The sequence below is a fragment of the Rattus norvegicus genome, chromosome 19 (genome assembly GCF_036323735.1).
Source record: "Rattus norvegicus strain BN/NHsdMcwi chromosome 19, GRCr8, whole genome shotgun sequence".
NCBI classification, from domain to species: Eukaryota; Metazoa; Chordata; class Mammalia; order Rodentia; family Muridae; genus Rattus; species Rattus norvegicus.
In genome coordinates, this window is record NC_086037.1 from 59,758,844 (window position 1) to 59,777,639 (window position 18,796).

Here is an 18,796-nt window from a genome sequence, read left to right on the forward strand (position 1 = left end):
GTTACCCAAAGGAATGCTAGTCTCAATACATGTGTGTGTGTGTATGTGTGTGTGTGTGTGTGTGTGTGTGTGTTTATATATAGACACACTATGTATTACATACATAGAGTATAAATGTATTTATTATAGTAAGGAAATGTAATAAATTATAAGAACATGAGAGTGTGTTATATTCTGTGGAAGTCCTGCGGTGGATATAAATGATGATCAGAAAGAGTTCAGGAAGCGGCCCTCAACTTCATTTGAGATGCTTTTTGAAGACTAAGTAGGACTTTTCCTGTCAGGGAGGTAGGTGAGATTTCCAAGGAGCAGGTTAGGGGAGGAAAACATAGAGCACCAAGTGTATTGGTGGATAGCAGAGCTCGGGGTAGAGAGACATAGGCAGGTACTCCTGCAGCTATGTCTAGAGACATTAGAGCCTGTAGAACAAGCTTGCCATTCAGGGCAAGGTCTCAAAACCTGAGGCTTCTGAAGAGAGTGAGGAGAGAAGGAGCCTGAAGGAATTGCAAGGCCGAGTGGAGGAGATGAACACTAGTTCTGCCGGGTTTCATTTGCAGCACAGGATTTCCAGGAGATCCTCATGGAAGTCTCACGTGAAAGGCGAGTGGGTCTGCCTGCAGAGGAGGGGTCAAGAAAGCAGCTTCCCACCCAGGTCTACAGAGTACCACTCACTGCCCAATGACTTGACATTCCCAGTGTGGTGTTTTTCTGCGTATAAAGCGTGCTCTGGGCAGCTGAGGTGAGCCAAGCTGCACATAAGCAGCAGCCCAATGCTCAGTGCTCCTCACCCTTAGGGAGACAGCACATGCCACCCGACTGAAGGAGAGATCAGGCATGGTCAGAGAAGTGAATAGACATCATCAGCTTCTGCCTTTGTGTTGGATTTTTTAAGAGCTGTAGGAGTGCCCAGCACTGTAATCAGACAGCCCGTGGATGGAAGAGGAGCCTTCTGGCCTCGTGTGCCTCCCTGCAGAACGGGGGACATTTCCCTGAAGCCTTCCAACACCCCTCCCGGGACTCGCCCTCAGACTGGATGGTACTCAGTGCCACTGAGGACTCACCTTCCTGCATCCTTGCATGGAGGCTTGTCCTGAGCAGCCAAACTGTAGCCTTTGGGTCTCCCCTGCCTTCCTCTTTCTGGCACTCACCTTTATCCCCAGGAGACCAGGTTGAGTGTCCTCAGCAAGACACTGGTGTGGAAGGCTCATTCCAAAATTAACACCAGACAACTTTTTTGATGTATGTATATCATCAGCATATCATAACATGGGGCATGTATGGAGGTCAGAGGGCAACTCTGTGTAGTTGGTTTTCTCCTTCTACCTTCTCTCGAGTTGCAGGACTTGAACCTAAGGCTCCCAGTTTCAAGGGCAGCTCCTTTACCTGCTGAGCCATCTCGCTGGCCCGCAGCTGAGTTCTGAATTCATCTTTGGAAACCTAATGAGGCCTGTGAGCTGTCAGGCTTACCAACCCGGATAGGAGAGATCACATGTCAGTTTTTTCCCCGTTATTGAGAGAAGCTGAAGGAACCAATATAAACCCCCTAATTCTGGAAGCTTCCTGAAGATGCAGGTTAAACTCCTACAGAGAGGGATGCCCAGAGTTAATACCTAGCAAGCTGACTGTGGCTGAGCAGACTGAGAGGGTCTGTAATTACGCTGAAGAGAAGCCACTTCTGGCTTCATTTTTCTAGAGAACAGCCACCGGCCACCCACTGTACAAACACACACAAGTGACGATAACCGTAAGTGTTTATAACAATGTGCCGATCGACTTCTTATTTCAATAGATATCCAGATTTATTATCCCTCAAGGTAAGCATTGATTTTACCTTTGTCTCCGTCAATATTTACCTCTGAGGTCAATATGTGTGGGTATTCACCTCAGCTGCAGTCGATAGCTGTTCCGTATTTACAATATATGGTGCCCCTATGTGAGAATGGGGAGCTGTGTGGCATTACAAAAAAATCTGTTAGTCAAGGGAGCCTCTCGCCAAGTGAATGTACTTCTGTTTCATTTGAGTACATTTTGGCTGTTTAGAGGTCGGATTCTAGTTCACTTCGTTGAGAATGGGTGTTTTCTGCTGCAGGCTGGGGTTTCAGGGGAGGCTAAGCGTGCAAGCCAACACGTAATGATAGAGAACTGAATGCCGTCTTTTGGATTGACTATAGCTGTGAAATTACGCATCTTACAAAAGGGACAAGAATGGGAATGTTCCCGTGCTTAGGGCATGGAGTTAATTCTCATCTCTGGTTCGCAGGAAGTCGGGTAACCAATGTAAGGGGCAAGATGAGGGGGGAGAAGCAGAGAGTCCTTGTCCTGTGTTTCTGCCTTTGTTAAGCTGGAGTTGGAAAGGGAGGTAGCACATGGCCTGGGCCAGACATGTGCCTAGGATGTGCGGCTGCTGGTTTAAGGATCTGACTGTAATAGTCCGGGTTTTGTTTCCTTCCTTCCTTCTTTTCTTCTTTCCTTCCTTCCTTCTTCCTTCCTTTCTTTCTCTCTTTCTTTCTGTATGGGTGTATAGGCATGTGCAGGTGCGTGTGTGCCTAGGTGCGTGTGTGCATAGGTGTGTGTGTGCCTAGGTGCGTGTGTGCATAGGGGCATGTATGCATAAGTGTAAATGGTGGTCAGAGGCCCACCTTGGATTGTAGCTCCTCACTATGGCCTCGACCTACTAGTCTCCGAGCGGAATCACAGTGCACCAGTTAAGCTAAGCTGTCTAGTCAGCAAGTTCCAGGAATCAGTGGATTCCCCAGGGCTCAGATCATAAAGACATAAGCCCATGTCCTGCTGTGTGTGAGGAGTCTGGGCACTGGGCTCAGGTCTCATGCTTGTGACACATGTTTCACAGGCTGAGCTCTCTCCATTTGCTTTTTTGTGATATCAAGACAGGGCCTCCTGTATCCAGTCTTGTCCCAAGCCCCCCACATTTTGGAGTATGACCTTGAACACCTAATCCTCCTGCCTCTTCTGAGTGCAGGATTACAGGTATGGATGACCACACCCAGTTGAAGAGTGACAGGGCATTGAACCCCGGTTTTGTGAGCGCTAAGCAAGTACCTGAGCGGAGCAGCAAACGTGCTCATCTGGCCGTCGTAGGCACAGGCTCACCGGCTGGCACTGCCTGTCCAAAATCTTTTGTATTTTCTTTTATTGGATTTTTATTGTCATTTAAAAATATTTATTCACTGTCGTAAATGAGTGCATGCCGTGTACATGTGGACACATGAGCCATTGTGTATGTGCAGAGGTCAGAAGACAAATCGATGAGGTCATTTCTCTCTATTTTTTGTCTGGGTTTCCGGGCGGAACTCAAGCCATTAGGCTTGTAAAAAGTGTGTTTACTCACCAGGCACCTCACGAGCCCTGGCTTGTGAATTATTGTAACTAGCAATTTATCCGCCCACTGTCCATTCTCTCTTGTGACACACCTGTCACCCTCCTTGTGACAAGAGACTAGACCACGAAACACAAAAGCGCACAACTCTTGCTGCCAGCCTAAGTGTTAGGCAGAGGCCTAAGGATGACCAGAAGCAGCTCTTAGCCCCTACCCTAAGCCTGCGGGCGTAGGAGGAGCCACGATACCAAGTCCTTTCAGGGACTTGTCCAGCAGTCGGTAGAGGCACTTTGCCATACCTGTGCCCTTCACAACTCACATCCTGGCACTTCTCAGACAGTACAGGAAAAGGCTGTAAATAAAACAAACAAACAAACAAATAAATGTGACCCACACAGGAAGAGAATTGGAGGAGCAGGTGGGGCCAAGACACAGCCCGCAAAAGTGAAGGGGTCTCAGGGACAATCGGAGCCCTTGGGATGACCGCGGTCCATTCAGTTCTCTCTGAGCTGCCAACAAACAACCTCCCCTCATTTCTCCCCTAGCAGCCGAGCGATGGAGCTCTGAACTCCATTGCTCGGTCCAGCTGTGTAATCAGCAACACTGCGGAAGTCTCAGTCTCCTCTCCCACCAAATGGGAAAATACCAATCTGAGGACGGGATCCAACAATGCTCATAAAGTCCTCAGCAAGAACTTTATAAAGTCGCCTCCCTTCCTGTGTCTTATTAATGTCCATCCTTTAACCTGTCCTCGGCTTTATCTACTGGCATCCTTAGGGCCTTTTTAACCCCACATATGAAACTAACTCACGGACGTCTCTGTATGCAAGGATTCATTTTACCCCACACAGCACGCAAAGTCGGTTGCTGAGATTTCCCCAGACTCTCCTCCTCCGAGATTGGCCACAGCAGCAAAACCCAAAACAAGTGCATCCTTTTGTATCAACTATGGCAAAATCCCGACCCTCATTCATTCATTCACTCATTCATTCATTGCTTGTTTGCTGCATGAAGCTGACTCTGCCCCCCATCCATAAAGTCCAAATCCTAAGCTTGCCCCAACCCGTTACCATTCTAGTACCCAACCTCCTCCTCTTCCTGTTCCCATAAGAGGTTGATATTCCCCCTGCTTTCTTTCTCCTGCTTTTATGGAAGCCCTGGATATCACATGCTGAAGGCAAGATCTAATACCCACAGGCCACCCTTGGCTCCTTTGTCCCCTTTACAACTCATAGGCTATCCCCAACTTGACACTTATTTAAAGCGTTTATTTATTTATATGGCATTCACAGAACCCCAGGAGCGGCCCTGGCCCCTTGAGATGTAAATTAAAGCAACTTCATTTTCATAGTTTCTCCGTTCCAAATCCCCCATTGTTTATTTAAATAGCAGCCGATGCATCTTGCAAGTCAAGGATGATAATTAAGGGAAGAAGAGCTGGTCTCTCAGGGAAGCTGTGCTTTCCTTTCACAGCATCCCCCAGCCTCACTGTCAAAGGCCAGTGCAAAAGAGCTAGTGCCCAGGGAGCCAGAGATGTTTGTGGGGGAGGAGTACTTTATCAGGAGGCTCGATGTTGGGGGATGTTGGATGATGGGCCTGCTGCCGGAGCTCAGCCATGCAGAATGGAACCAGACAGAGCTTTTCCAGTCTCGCATGCTTCTCAGTCTTCTCCTTGTCTGTCATCTGCCTCCCACCTCCATCCAGCACACTACAGACAACTAATGCAGGGACCCTGCCACACACACCGGGGCTGACCACAGGGTTGCAGGAAATGTGTTCTTTCTGGCCTTTCTCTGGCTGTGTCCAAGGCTCACCTCAGTCGTGAGGTTCTCAATCTACCTTCTTCTCCACTCTATCCCCCTACCAGAGATGAATAGTGTCCTTCACATTGAGAAGAGGAGAGCCACCTCCTCCTGACCAGTGAGGAGGCTTGACACAGTTAACCCAGCCCAAATGGACCTGGGGTAGTTCCCTGCACACTGCTGACAAATCCCCGAAAGCAGTAAAGGAACAAACTTCACACTTCAGTGTTCAAAGCGGGTCATGTGGAGACCAAGAGTGTTTGCACTGGGGCAGGTGATGGTCCTAATTTGAGGAATATGAGTAGTTTTTCATTCTCTGTTCTTTCTCCTCCTTTGTAAAATCAGTTTTTTTCTGTCATCGCATACAGCATATTACACTATGGAACAATACAGTAGACTTCACTGTTTTGCACAAACACAGACTGTAAAGCGAAAAACTGTATCTACAGTTTCCTTGAGGGATGTAAACTTGGATATTAACATTGTTTTTAAATATTTTATACACACACACACACACACACACACACACACTGTAGCTGTCTTCAGACACACCAGAAGAGGGCATCGGATCTCATTACAGATGGTTGTGAACCATGTGGTTACTGGGAATTGAACTCAGGACCTCTGGAAGAGCAGTCAGTGCTCTTAACCACTGAGCCATCTCTCCAGCCCATGGGTACTGACATTTTTGTCTGCTCATTAGTTTCATGTAATAAACATGAAATCTACATGATCAAGGTCTGCTGATGAGTCTGGTTTCCCAAAGGGTCACTTGTTGGGGTCATGGCCTTTTGAGAGCCTGTAAGACACAGAGGAAGGTGTGTTCTGCCTGAGTTGTAAGGAGACTGTGGGTGTCTGGTCCAGGGGGCCAGAGGAACCCATGGCAGGAATAGCTGGGTGCCTCTCAGCTGTTAAAAATAACCTTCAAATCAATGTTGGGGGGACACAGAGATGAGGAGGGACAAGCCAACCAAAGAGCAGGTGACAAAGCTATGGAACTTCCTGATGGGCAGGCTTTGGGGTAAAAGCTCAGACCATGCCATTAGAAGTCCGCATAAAGATTCAGCTGTGAGTTACCTAGGAGGAGGAGAAACCCTGCTTTATTAACTTGAATGCAGAGAACATGGAGAATGCACACCCATCAAAATAAAATCATAAGCTCAGCAGGAGGGTGCGCCTCTGATCTTTCTGCTCTGATCTCAGCAGTGATGATTGCTAGCTTTGAGGAGTGGGGATTCCACACACCATCCATCCAATCTCAAAGCGCCCCACCCCTCACTGACTCACCCCTGCTGCCTCCAACACCTTCCTCCCTAAGCTGTGAAGATGCTTTTTAAAGACAAATCCCTTGAGCCCTCAGCTTGCCGGCCCCTTCTGCTCTGAACTCTTGCTCCTTGTTCTCCCATCACAGGCAGATCCACGAGCTGCTGATGCACCTTGGGACTCTGGAGCACTCAGTGATGTAAACCAAAGTCCCCTCGAGCTCCTAAGAGATAGGACCTATTTCCAGGAGTTTCTTACTTGCTCATGTATGATCCATTATCTCTCCATCTGTCCTTCCTTCCTTCCTTCCTTCCTTCCTTCCTTCCTTCCTTCCTTCCATCCATCCACTCAACCCCGTTTCTTTTGGTTTCTCATTCCCTTGTGTATCTGTCCATCTGTCCTTCCATCCCTCCATTCCTATTCCAATTTCTTTCACACTCTCTTGGGTATCCACACGTCTACCCACCCACCCCATCCATCAGATACTATTAGCTCCGATTGTGTATGTCAAGCACTGCACTTACTATTATATATGCTGCTGGTTTATGTGTTTGGATTCTGTGGTTGTTTTTTTTTTTTTTAACATTTCATAGAAGGTTGCTGCCAGTATTAGGGCAGTCTTTTACACTTTACAGTTCTCTAAGAAGCACCAGGATGCACCTCAAGCACTCTCCCTCTAGACCCTACGTGCCCATTATTTTCTGCAGTGACCTATTTTAAGAAAGATTTTTCTGGCACCCTTTAAATTAACCTCATTATGCACGCCTTATTTACTTTTCTCCCATCTCTCATGTTTTTAGCCTTTCTGAACTCCTACACTGTGGAGTTACAATGATCTTCCACTGCGTGACTCAGTCGTCCGTGCTTGTTTAGAAGAATCACAATATATGAGTTTATAATATGTATATTTTCCATAAATATACTGAATGCTTGCCAAGTTTCACATGCCCCCTCCTTTTTTCTTTCCTTTTTAAATTCAAAAAATTTCTAGTTGTGTTTATTCTCACCGTCAGCATACTTTATCATATCAAAGCCTTTTCAGGCACTGTAAAACTACTGAGTTGTGTTTGGGTCATGTTTTGCGGTATGCCCTTTAATACTGTAGCTTTAGAAATGCAATTTTCAGCCTCTGCTTATTAGAATATGATAAAGTATTCCCGGTCTATGTCCAGCTCCACTAATCTCCAGACTGCGCTTCATGAATTAAGCATGAAGATTTTAGTCAATGTGCTTTCAAAGACCAATGTTTAGGGAATCATGGATTTTCTACAAGCTGAGGGGAAAATCTATAATAGGAGGAACTGATTTTCAAACATCATATTCCCAAGAAGAAATGTCCAGTTCTGGCCCAGAAACAGAAAATGTTTTGCTATCAGAATATTCTAGAACCATTTAAGAGTGCATTGTGCGGGTTAGTTTATTAAAGAGATGGTGTTTTTAAATGTGTGAGGCCATCTATCATGCAGGAGGATTTCAGATGCTGGCTTATTTTGGAAAAGCTCATTCAGATTGGGTTAACATCAAGGAGAGAATGCAAATTGAATTTGTAAGATATTACTAACTTACCTCTCTTCCACTCCACCGCCCCCTGCATGCCCTGGCTCCTCTTGCTTTATATAGTTTAGCAAATAGCCAGAGATCTCTTTATAGGATAAGAGATCTCCCCTAGGGGAGAGACTTAGAGCTTGTGCATAGGCCTCAGTGAAGCCACATTGAAGGTAGATTGCATCAGGTGTGTTTTGTGGTAGCCAACAGGCAAGCATTTGAGAAGGACATCATCTTTCAGCGTCATCAACTTAAACAAAATGGAGGCATCTTTCCAGGAGGATGTAGAAGCAATTAAGATCTAGAGGGCTGTGGAATATCTGAGACAAGCTCTCAGGCACTCATATTCCTGTCAGCCTTGGAGTCCTGGTGCTGTTTGGCGAGACTGCACTTGGTGCTCTCATACTTACTTTCATGATCGTTGATATCTTGTGTGTGTGTGTGTGTGTGTGTGTGTGTGTGTGTGTGTGTAAGAAAGAGAGAAAGTGTGTTTATTCATGCAGATGTAATTATATATATGTATGTGGAATACATACCTATGGAAGCTATACACAGGATTGCCTTTGGTATTCTACTTTTCCCTTCTATTATCGGCCTAGAGTTACCAAGGAGCGGGTCACTGAGCCCCAGGGAGCTGCCCATCTCTGACTCCCTGATGCTGGAACGATAAGTAAGAAGCTATGAATGATTTCTTCCAGGTCTAAGTTCTGGGGACCAAACTCAAGTCAGCCTTACCAACTTAGCTATCCCCCCAGCCCTTATTGGACCTTGCATCGGACATCTTTCTCACACAGTGCTTTACTAAGCCCTTGATCTCAGCAGTTCATCCCCATCCTGGTTTGCTCTCATGGCAGCTGAGGCTGGAGGGATTCCAGCTCGTTGCTTGGACAATTGGAATTAGGCAGAGTTAGTATCTTGCTACCAAGGCTCGTCGGATCCCCAAGTCAGAACAACCAGTCCCTGCTTGGTGGTTCTCAGACACTGGTCTGTTTGGACGATATTAGATCATCTAGTAATGCGGGCACAGTGTGCAACCGGGAAGCTGTGCTCAGCCAGGTTTCAATGGTTGCTGATGACAACTTATCCTCTTTTCCAATGCAGAGATCAAGACAAAAATGTAAATCATTTCCAATTAGGGGGCTGCAGTTGAAACGTTCCCCCCTTTGAGGAAGACAGGAACATTCTCAGCCTGTCTGGCTTTATCTGTGAACCTACGGGATCTCTCAGGGGCTTTAAATTAATCAATCAATCCAAAGACATTGAACTGAATCTCTACCTCTGGTCTGGTACTTTGAGATGTGTTTTAAATGAAAAGGAAGCAAAAGGGCTGGCTGCCTTGCTCCCCGCATAGCCCAAGGCTGCCTGCCCTGGCTGGGGAATCGCCAGTCAGTTCAATCACGCAGCCGCTCTGACCGGTGTTTTTCACTAAACTGACCCCAGTTGTGTGTAGACACGGTCTCCAGAGAGGGACATCACCTCCTTCCCAGCCTTCACCATTTAATCGTTCTTGACACGAGTTTTACCAGAAATGCAGCAAAACCCAGCCCTGTCAATCACCATTTGCTCCCAAATGTCAGAACAGCACCTCGAGACACAGGTGCGCAAGGGCATGTCCCTAGATATCGGTGTTAGGAAGTGTCCAGCACAGACAGTGAGGAAGGGGAAACTGTGACTCCATAGTAACAGGGGCATGCTGAAACTTCTTAAGGGGGACCTCCGTCCACAGATACTCTCCAAATAATGTCCATTCCCAGGGAAAGACTGGCTGTGTGTGACAACTGCTGAACGGTGGCAACATAGCAGTCACCTGGAGGTCACTATGTAAGTGGGTCAAAGAAGCTGGATATTGGGTTCTCAGACAAGGGTCCCAGCTGCAGCTCCAGCCCTGTGTTGACGCAGTTGATGTGTTATAAGAGAAATGGTGAGCAGAGGGCTCATCTCAGTGCTGGGGCCGGTTCTTAGGATCTCCAAGACCCTGGGTTGAAGAAGAGAGAGAGAGAGATAGCTCAGGGAGACAGCCTGCCTCCTAGGCTCAGGATTTGCATGTGACATCCTGCCCACTTTAAGTACCGGCTCCTTATTCCTTCCTCTTTCTTGTTCCACATTTATCTGTTTGCTTCATTTTTTTTGTGCGCCTGTACACATGAATGGAGGTCAGAGGACAGAGTTCAAGGATGGTTCTCTCCTTAGTGAGGCGGGGTCTCTGTCTTGCCAGTCTCTGTTCCTGCTGGAGCCTCTCCTCTGTACCCCACATCTCCCCTCAGGGGTAGTAGGATTACAGACGTGTGCTACCACACCCAGATTTCTACGTGACTTCCGGGGATGGAACTCAGGCCGTCAATTCTGAGTAACACACTCTTATATGCTAAACCATCTCCCCAGCCCCTGACGCATTTCCTCTCAGCCCTGCATAGGCCAAAAAGTCTATGCTCAGGGAAGGAAAGACAAGGGCAAGAGGGCAGCAGGTGACTCGCCCCGCCCTCCAGGAACCAACATCTTCATTCTGTTTAGTCAAGGTCTAAAGAGGGGGCAGAGAATCCTCATTATCAATGTCAGCTAGTCAGTGTCAACCCTAAGACTAGAATCTTCCAGACTGGCAGGTGACTTCTGGTACTGGACAAAACTGCACTAAAACCAGAGCAGACAGTGAGATGGGAGAGCATGAGTGTCTAGACACAGAACGTGGAGACAATGAACGCTGGGCCCCGGGGCCTCTGATCAGCAACGGTGGGGATGAGTTTTCATCCTCTCTGCACAGTGATGCGGAGTACACCTACACTGGTGTGCCATGAATCCCTCTCTGGTGTTGTAGGGAGGAGTCTGCCCTGTCCTGAAGCCATCACAGTGTTGGCGTGGCGATCAGCAGCCCTGAGCAGACCTAGGGATAGAGTAGGACATGCTCCTCGAATCTCCACCGGATGTGACGGTCAGCCTCGCTGTACAGGTGCCCAGGGCATTCAGTTTCTGCTGAGAACATAGGAAGGAGATGTGAAGGCCCCCACTTTACAGATCGGGACTTGGGGAATTACTTTAGACAGCCACTGCCTCCTGCCACGGGCTGGGCGGGGCCTCTCCGAATCCGCCCACCCTCCCTGTCTTCCTGACTCACTGATCACCGGACACCCACCTCCTGGTTTTCAACAGATAGGAACTGAACCTTCTTCTTCTCCTCTTGGGAATTGGAGAAAGGCAAGTTTCAAGGATAAAATGTTAAGGGAGACTCCTCTTCCCTCCTTGACTGAATGCAGAGGAAGAGAAACCGCCAGGGGGTTGATGGGCCATATAATTTCCAAGACATTGTCCACACCCCTCTCCCACCTTTGTAAACAAACTTGTTTTCTTTTTATAGGGGAAGGAATAACTTTGTCTGTGGTGTGCAAAATATATATTTCCTAACGTTAAATCAAGAAGCTGTTACTACCAAATAAGAACCTGTGTGTGTGTGTGTGTGTGTGTGTGTGTGTGTGTGTGTGTGTGTGTGTGTTAATTGTTGGGATATGTAGAGAGGAATACTCAGAACCAGCAATCAGCCTTGTCTTCAGGAGGAACAAAGGATTAAGTTGGAGAGACTGCACTGGTATTGTTAGCAGGCTACTGCAGTGAAGAGTAGAGAAGGTGAGATTCCAACTGGGAATATTAGCCTATGCAGATCGCCACCCGGGGTATTCAGCTCTGTTTAAAGTGCAGGGCTCCGTCTTGCCTTATGATCCAATTGTTTTATTAGCGAGATCATTGCATGTTTCATTTTGCTACAGTAATAGCCCAAGTGTCTGTCTAACGATAAATTATAGAGTCGGGCAAACAATGGTTTTGTATTCGGGATAACAATGAAATATCTTATTAAAATGCAGGCTTCCTTGAGTCCCTGAAATTAGAGTCTTATTTGAAAGTGATTCCTCGGAGCTTAATTCACTGGTTTGAACTAACCACAGGATGAGAATGATTGTTTTTGTCAGGGCCCAGAGGTACTGGGGATAGTACCTGTTTTTCCCTGGGATTTCCCCCTTCCTATTTTAACATCCCATTCTCTACTCCGGAGATCTTCTGGGCTTGACAATGAGAGGCACCTGAGGAGCTACACCCCTCAGCATGCAAAAGGTAAATTGAGATCTCAGGCAGACATGTACTTCCTGCCAGGGCCCTCTGGGCGCTCTCTCTCTCTCTCTCTCTCTCTCTCTCTCTCTCTCTCTCTTCGCCCCCCCCTCTCCTCTCTTTCCTCTCTCTCTCTCTCTCCCCCCTCCCTCCTGCCCTCTTCCCTCTCCCCCCTCTCTCTCTCCCTGCCGGGGGTGGGGGGGTGGGGGGTTGGGGGGTGGAGGAGTGAGGGAGTGAGGGAGTGAGGGAGTGAGGGAGTGAGGGAGTGGGGGGGTGGGAGGGTGGGTATCCAAGGAAACAGGAAGCAGGGTCTCATGCTCTGGTGCTGGGAACTGAACTCTGGTCCTCTACAGGAGTAACCAGTCTCTTTCCTCCTGGGCCGTCTCTCCAGCCCTGGGTCACGTGGTTTTGTATTGTGGATCCTCAGTATCCTTTTCATTGCTGAGAAGACAGAGGCTTAAAGAGGCCATTCCCTGGGTCCCTGTAGCTTGGCAGAGTGTGATTCGGAGACACCGTCTCCGAGGTCTGACCCCAGCGCACTTTTCACTCATCGATGCTGAATCGCTTTCATTAGTCTTCTCCCTGATGAGAACCTTTCCGCGATTTTTGGATGCTGCTCGCCCGATATTTAACACTCTCAGCCACTCAGCCATTTTTAGGTTGTGAAAGGGGAGAGTCAGATGGCTGGGTCGGTCGGCCTGTTTTTTCCTCTCCTCTTGAGGCAATCTCCTGGAGAACCAGGGCTGACCTCCCCTTGGTGTGCAGCTCTCCTCCTGGGTGCTGTGATTATGAGCTTGAGCCACCACACTTAGTTTATGCTACATTAAGCGTTGAACCTCGGGCTTCTTCCTGGATGCTGGGCGAGCATTCTTCCGTTCGAGCGAGCCTCTTCCAGCTCCTCAATCCCTTTATATCAATCCCAATTCATCACGTTCCACCTGACTTCATGCTCTGTCACCCCCGGACAGGCTGTGCCTCGCTATGGGGTGCATTTTGGGGACAGAACTATTATTTTCATCGCACAGACACGGTGGCATCTGAAGCTCAGAGTTTTTGTGCCCCCCCACTGCACCCCCCAAGCTCAGAGTTTAAATCTTAGATCCAGTCCAGCTGGTGGTGACTTGGAGATGAGGGCAGCTGCTCTGTGCCTGGTCAAAGGTTGTCGTTGTGCCCACCTTACCTGCAGACATTGAGAGGACTGGAGAGCTTTACACATTAAAAAGAGGGTCTAGACCTAGAGAAGAAGCTGAAATTGAAGACGGCTCTGTTCTTTAGCTGCTTGGACCCTGTACAGTTTGGATGAGGTCGAAGGAGTGACCCCCACCCCACCCCCTTTGCTTTCCACCGCCCCAAGTGCCTGTTGGCTGCTTCAAACACTGGAACCAAGCACGGTGAGGCCTGTGTTGAATTCCATCTCTCAGGAGGCTGAGAACTATACATTTGGGGCCAGCCTAGGCTACATAGTATGGCCCCGTCTAAAGAATACAAACAAACAGAAATCTCATGAGACTCAGTTAATGGGTAAAGGCTCATGCCACACAATCCTGATGACCCGAGTTCAATTCCTGGGACCCAGGTGAAAGTAGAAAGAGGGAACCGACTGGATAAAGTTGTTCTCTAACCTCCATAGGCACCACACACACAATGTTGTTGTTGTTGTTGTTGTTGATGATGATGATGATGATGATGATGATGATGATGATGATGATGATGCAAAAACTACAAAGCCAGGTATTTCTTCGCCTGGCTGGACCCAGAAGTATTTCACGCGTGTGTGCCAAGGGGATCCTTTCAGGCACCTCCTTTATTTTCTCCACCGTATTTCTGCCTTCACATCCTCAGTACCACCCTCCTTCAGACTATTTCTGTTCACACTTCCACCTTGTGGGAACGAGACTCTTTGCTCAGCAAGCATCCCTGAGCCTATATAAGCTAAGCTCCTCCTGAGAAGTGGTCCTGAGGAAAGGAGAAAGAAGAGACCTGCCATCTCTCAAGCACCAAGTCACTCTTGGTGACAAAATTGCCCTAACCTGATTTATGTAATATAAACTAGCCAACGTTTCATAAGCGGTGTGATCTATGTAAAGTAATTATTTAGTGTTACGTATCTTTCCTTCTTCAGCACTATATAGTGGACATTAGCTTCTTCTGGGCCTCCCTACTGTCCCAGTCCTCTGCCTCCTTCCCTGTCCCTCCTCTCATCTCTCTTCCTCCCTCCTTTCCTGTTCTGTCTATGTTTTCTTTTTCTCTTGAAACCTTCCGGATTTTGTTTTCTTTGTAAAACCTTTAAGAGGCAAAAGGGAAAAGTTGTTGTGTCCCCAAGAGCCGTGAGTGCTTTCTCTTCTTTCTCTTCTTTCACCTGGAACCCTGCAAGTTGATGGCTTCCTGTCACCTGGCCTAGCCTCAGTACTGGAATCTTCATCGGTCTCTGGTTATCTACAAATGTTTGCCCGGCCAATCTGGCCTCCCGAGGCCCATCGTCTCAGCCCGTGCCCCTGTACCTAATCTATACTTGTGACTCGAATTCTAGGCCACCGTACTTCGCCATCAAAACAAAATCTAACACAACACAAGAGAAGGACCACCTCCAGGGAGCCTCCCGTTCCAGACTCCCATTTTCAGGGAAGGGGAAGCAAGCTTACTCCCGAGTACACCAGTCTCCTCTTAACACTGTGAGGAACAGAACAAAGAGTCAAAACTATGTCCCCTGCTTTAAATGTGTGCACTGTCATCCTTTATAAGGCAAACCTATTGTCAGGTTGTTTTTTTAACTGTTCTACTGCATTTGATTATCTATTGTCTGTGTGCGTACAAGTACACTTAAGCATACACACACACACACACACACACACACACACTCACGCACACACACACACAAGTGTTACAACACGGTGCATGTGTGGAGATGAGATGAGAAGGTGGGAAAGTCTGCTCTCTCCTCCCACCATGCAGGTTCTGGAACTGAACTCCTTTTTCCAGCTTGGTGACAAGTATCTAAACCCATTGAGCCACCTTGGCAGCCCTATAAACAATTCTTACAAAACATTTTTAAGAAATGAGAGCCCAGTCCAGAATCCTAGTGCTAGCCCCTTGCACCAGCAGGTGGGGACCCCCTTCTTTCCAGCATCCCAGAGGCAAATGCTATCTTGGCTTATCCAGGCCTAGGTACTCAGGGGCCATGTGCGAGCCCCCATCCTGATGGAGCATGTATTGCTTGATCATCATTTTGTTCTGTTTTCCGTGTGCAAGAGTGGGTGTGCATGGGAAAGAAGTGGAAGTACTCACTTCTCCTGGTGGACTCAGCACTGTGGCCCTGAGTGGGCAGCTCTTCTGGCTGGGCAGAACACCTCAGTCTCTTACCCTCAGGTACCTTCTTGTAAGGAGATACATTTTTCTCAGAGGAATGGCCTGGCAGATTAAGGACATTGTTCCCTGGTACACTGGTATACTTAGAGTCTGTGGCTATCGAAGTAACCGTCCACAACCAGTCACTGGTATTTCTTGAAGGGAGTCAAAATTGGCACCCAAGCTATAATGAGCACTTAAATATCTTAAGTATCAGCAAACACAAAATTCGTGTCGATTCTGTCCGGCTTGTAGGATAGTCTCCTGTTTTTCCCTTCAGCAGTCTTTTAGAACAGTTGGGAGCATTTGAGCCTTTATATAGTCTTTACATCATTTCTCTCTGGGTTCGTATGAAGGACCCCCTTTGCCATACATATGATCTCTTCTTCCTGCCTTTCGGGATGTTTGAATGTGGCACGCCATGTCTTTTACAAACTGATTATTGAGGAAGAAGGAAAGAGAAGGACAGAGAAAAAAGGAAAAAGAGAAACTGCATCCTGTTATACTCTTCCCTGATTCAGGAAATGTCTTACCCCCTTCATAGGAGCCCCTCCACACCACCCCACCCCACCCCTGAACAAAGCTGAGTCCTCTTGACCTCGAAGCTTTAAGAAGCTAAAAGTGCACTAGACAAGGTGGAAAACAAAAAGCTCGAAATTAGGGGCACCCAGTTGAATCCATGAATGGATCCAGACAAACACAGAGCCGGCCTGTTAGGCACAGTGAAAGAACATTTCCCCAGAACCCCAGGATTCTTTTTCTTTCTTTTCTTTTCTTTTCTTTTCTTTTTTTCCTTTTTTTTTTTTTTTAAAGTAGGGGCCGCCATTGTCATTCAGAAAACCCCAGGCTGTTCTGAAAACAGGCAAAAATCAATAGCCCACTGGCTGAAGACCAGCGCGTGCTGAAAACAAGAGAGAACCTGAGCATTCCAGGGCTTGGCTCTCTGGGTCGAGGAAACAATTGGAGAAATTGTCCTTAACTCGTCCACAGTGGCAACCCCGGCAGATTAACTGTGTCCAGCGGTCATTCGGTGCGGGATGAATGGGCGGAATGGACTGTGTTTGTTTTTGTCTGTCTGCCTGGGGCCCGGTGAACTGAATAGAGTTCTCCCTCAAAACAGTCAGTATCCTTGTGAAAGCGCTGCGGAGAGACGGTGAGAATGGGGACCAGGCAGAATAATAAACGGTTTCGATTATTAAGTGGTCAAGACAGAAAGTAACACAACAGGAAATAAATACAGCAACCAAGGACACATTTAATACCGTATTCCAAAATCACATATAGTAATGTGGTAGCTCATACCTGAAATCTAGTACTCTGGAGTTAGAGGTCAGCCTGAGCACTATAGCGACACCCTCTCACACATGTATGTACAAAAATTATATTATTTTTATTAAAAATTGTTATATTCTGTAAAATATACTAAACAGTATAAAAACAGTGTAAGATGTTTTTTTAAAAAGTAGGTTCTCACCCTGTAGTGATGGCTGTCCTAGAATCTCTCGGCTACCCAGGCTGCCCTTGAACTCATAGAGAGCATCCTGCCTCTGCCTTCCGAGTGTTGAGATTAAAGGTGAGCCCCACCCTGCCTGGTTTATGCCTGGTTTATGCAATGCAACTATAAAAGCAGTGATGCTCATGAACCACCAAGATGGTTTTGTGGGTAAAGATGCTGTCATGCCTGCTGAGTGGTTTGTCCCTGGGACCCACTTGATGGCAGGGGTGGAGAAATGACCCCCCCAAACTGACTTCCACATACATGCGGTGACATGTGTGCACCCTACCCCCACATATCTACAGATAAACATAATTAAAAAATCTAAAGAATGGTGATCTCATTGGATATTGATACAAAAAAATTCTCGACTTTTCTCCCCTCTCTCTTTGCCTGTGAGTGGAGAAAAGTGGAGGTTTGCAAAGAGAAACTTGCCTTTGCAGGTTTCCGTGGCTTTTGAAAGGTACGGATGTTTTAGTTGGTGATGAGGTCTATACGCTGGCAAGACCTAGCACCCGAAGCAGCCAAAAGGGTCTCAGTGTGAACTCTCGTCTTGAACTGAGTGAAACTTTCAAGGAGATGGCTCCGAGGCACCACAGAGATTTATTAGTGGGAATTAGGAGAATGGGTGAGTATGTCAGGGTCAAGGGCAGAGCTTGCCCACCTAGAGTTTCCCTTGTGGATCAGTCATCTCCTTTACCCAGTGCCCCTTAATACCATGGGATACGGAGGGCTTGCCCATCAAATAGGTCAACCACATATTCAACTAAAGACACAGGACTCCTTGGGGTCCTGTGTGCATGGGAAGCCTGTAGAAATATCACTCTCTGGGACTACGGAGATTGCTCTCCAATCTGAGGACCCAAGTTCAATTCCTCAGGACCCGCAGACAGAGCTATGAACGGTTGGAACACTCTGAGAATCTGATTGCAATCCCACAGTGGAGGGACGCAGAGACTGGTAGATCCGTGGGGCTCACTAGCCAGCCAGCATAAGGTTGGTGAGTTCTGGCCAGTTAAAGGCTGTGTCTCAATAAGCAAGACAGATGGTGCCCAGGGAATAATACTACAGTTGACCTTTGGCCCCTGTATGCACACAGTGGCTCTGACTTATAAAAAAAATTATGAAGTCAACCCCCACGTAGATAACTGCAACACGGAGTGTTGTCCCAAGTACAAAGGGAAGTCTCTCAGAGCTTCCTGTTTGGTGAGGGTATTAGAGTTGCCTTAGAGCATCTCACACAATGAAATATGGTTCCCAGGAGGCCCAAGAAGACCCAGCATGCGCCTGTAGCCCTGCCACAGGCCCTAGCAGACCCAAGCTGACTCCATACCATGATGCTGACATGGCTGTGACATTGGATTCTAAAGGGTTGCAGCTGTGTACTGTAGAATGACAGGGTCTATCCTGTTTCCTTTTCTTTCAAAACCTTCTCTTGTATAAATCCAGTTTACAACACTACTAGAATCCCCCCAAAAGCCATAGCTAAATGATTCTGTACCTTTAGCCCACGTTCTTGCCCTGGGCAAGTCAGCTAGAGTCCAGGTCACCTCTACAAAAGCTAGGCTGTCATTTCACCTGTCCTCCAGAGGCCCGAGAGCTTCTTCTGTGCAGAAACACACAGAAAGAGTTAAATTCTTGGGTCAGACCCGAGCAGACCCATAATGTGGAAGGGTCAAAGGCAGGTCAGAGCCCTTCTGTCTTCCTGTCAGTTGCTTTCAAAAGGAACAGCCTTCACTGAAGTGCAGGGACCTCTCCTACTTCCAGTTCCTCCTTTAGATGGCTCTGGACCCAGGAAGACCAAAGCCAGGTCGCCTGCCCTCCAGGGCCATCTGGCCCGGGACGGCTTTCCTCCTCTTCATCTTTAACCTTTTTAGAAGTCACAAAGTAGTAAATGGTCTTCATTTCAGGATCTGG

The 18,796-nt window shown here is 47.5% G+C and overlaps 1 protein-coding gene across 6 annotated transcripts in view; it reads left to right on the top strand.

Moving 5' to 3' along the window:
* Window positions 1-18,796, top strand: part of Wwox (WW domain-containing oxidoreductase) — a 930,922-nt gene that overhangs the window by 420,442 nt on the left and 491,684 nt on the right. Inside the window, exon 10 of one of the 6 annotated variants that reach the window (XM_039097634.2) lies at window positions 1-18,796. This exon is cut by the window's left edge and continues 34,980 nt beyond it; it is cut by the window's right edge and continues 27,927 nt beyond it. The exons of the other annotated variants lie outside the window; for them this stretch is intronic. The gene's annotated coding sequence lies outside the window, so the exon portion shown is untranslated. 6 annotated transcript variants of the gene reach the window in all.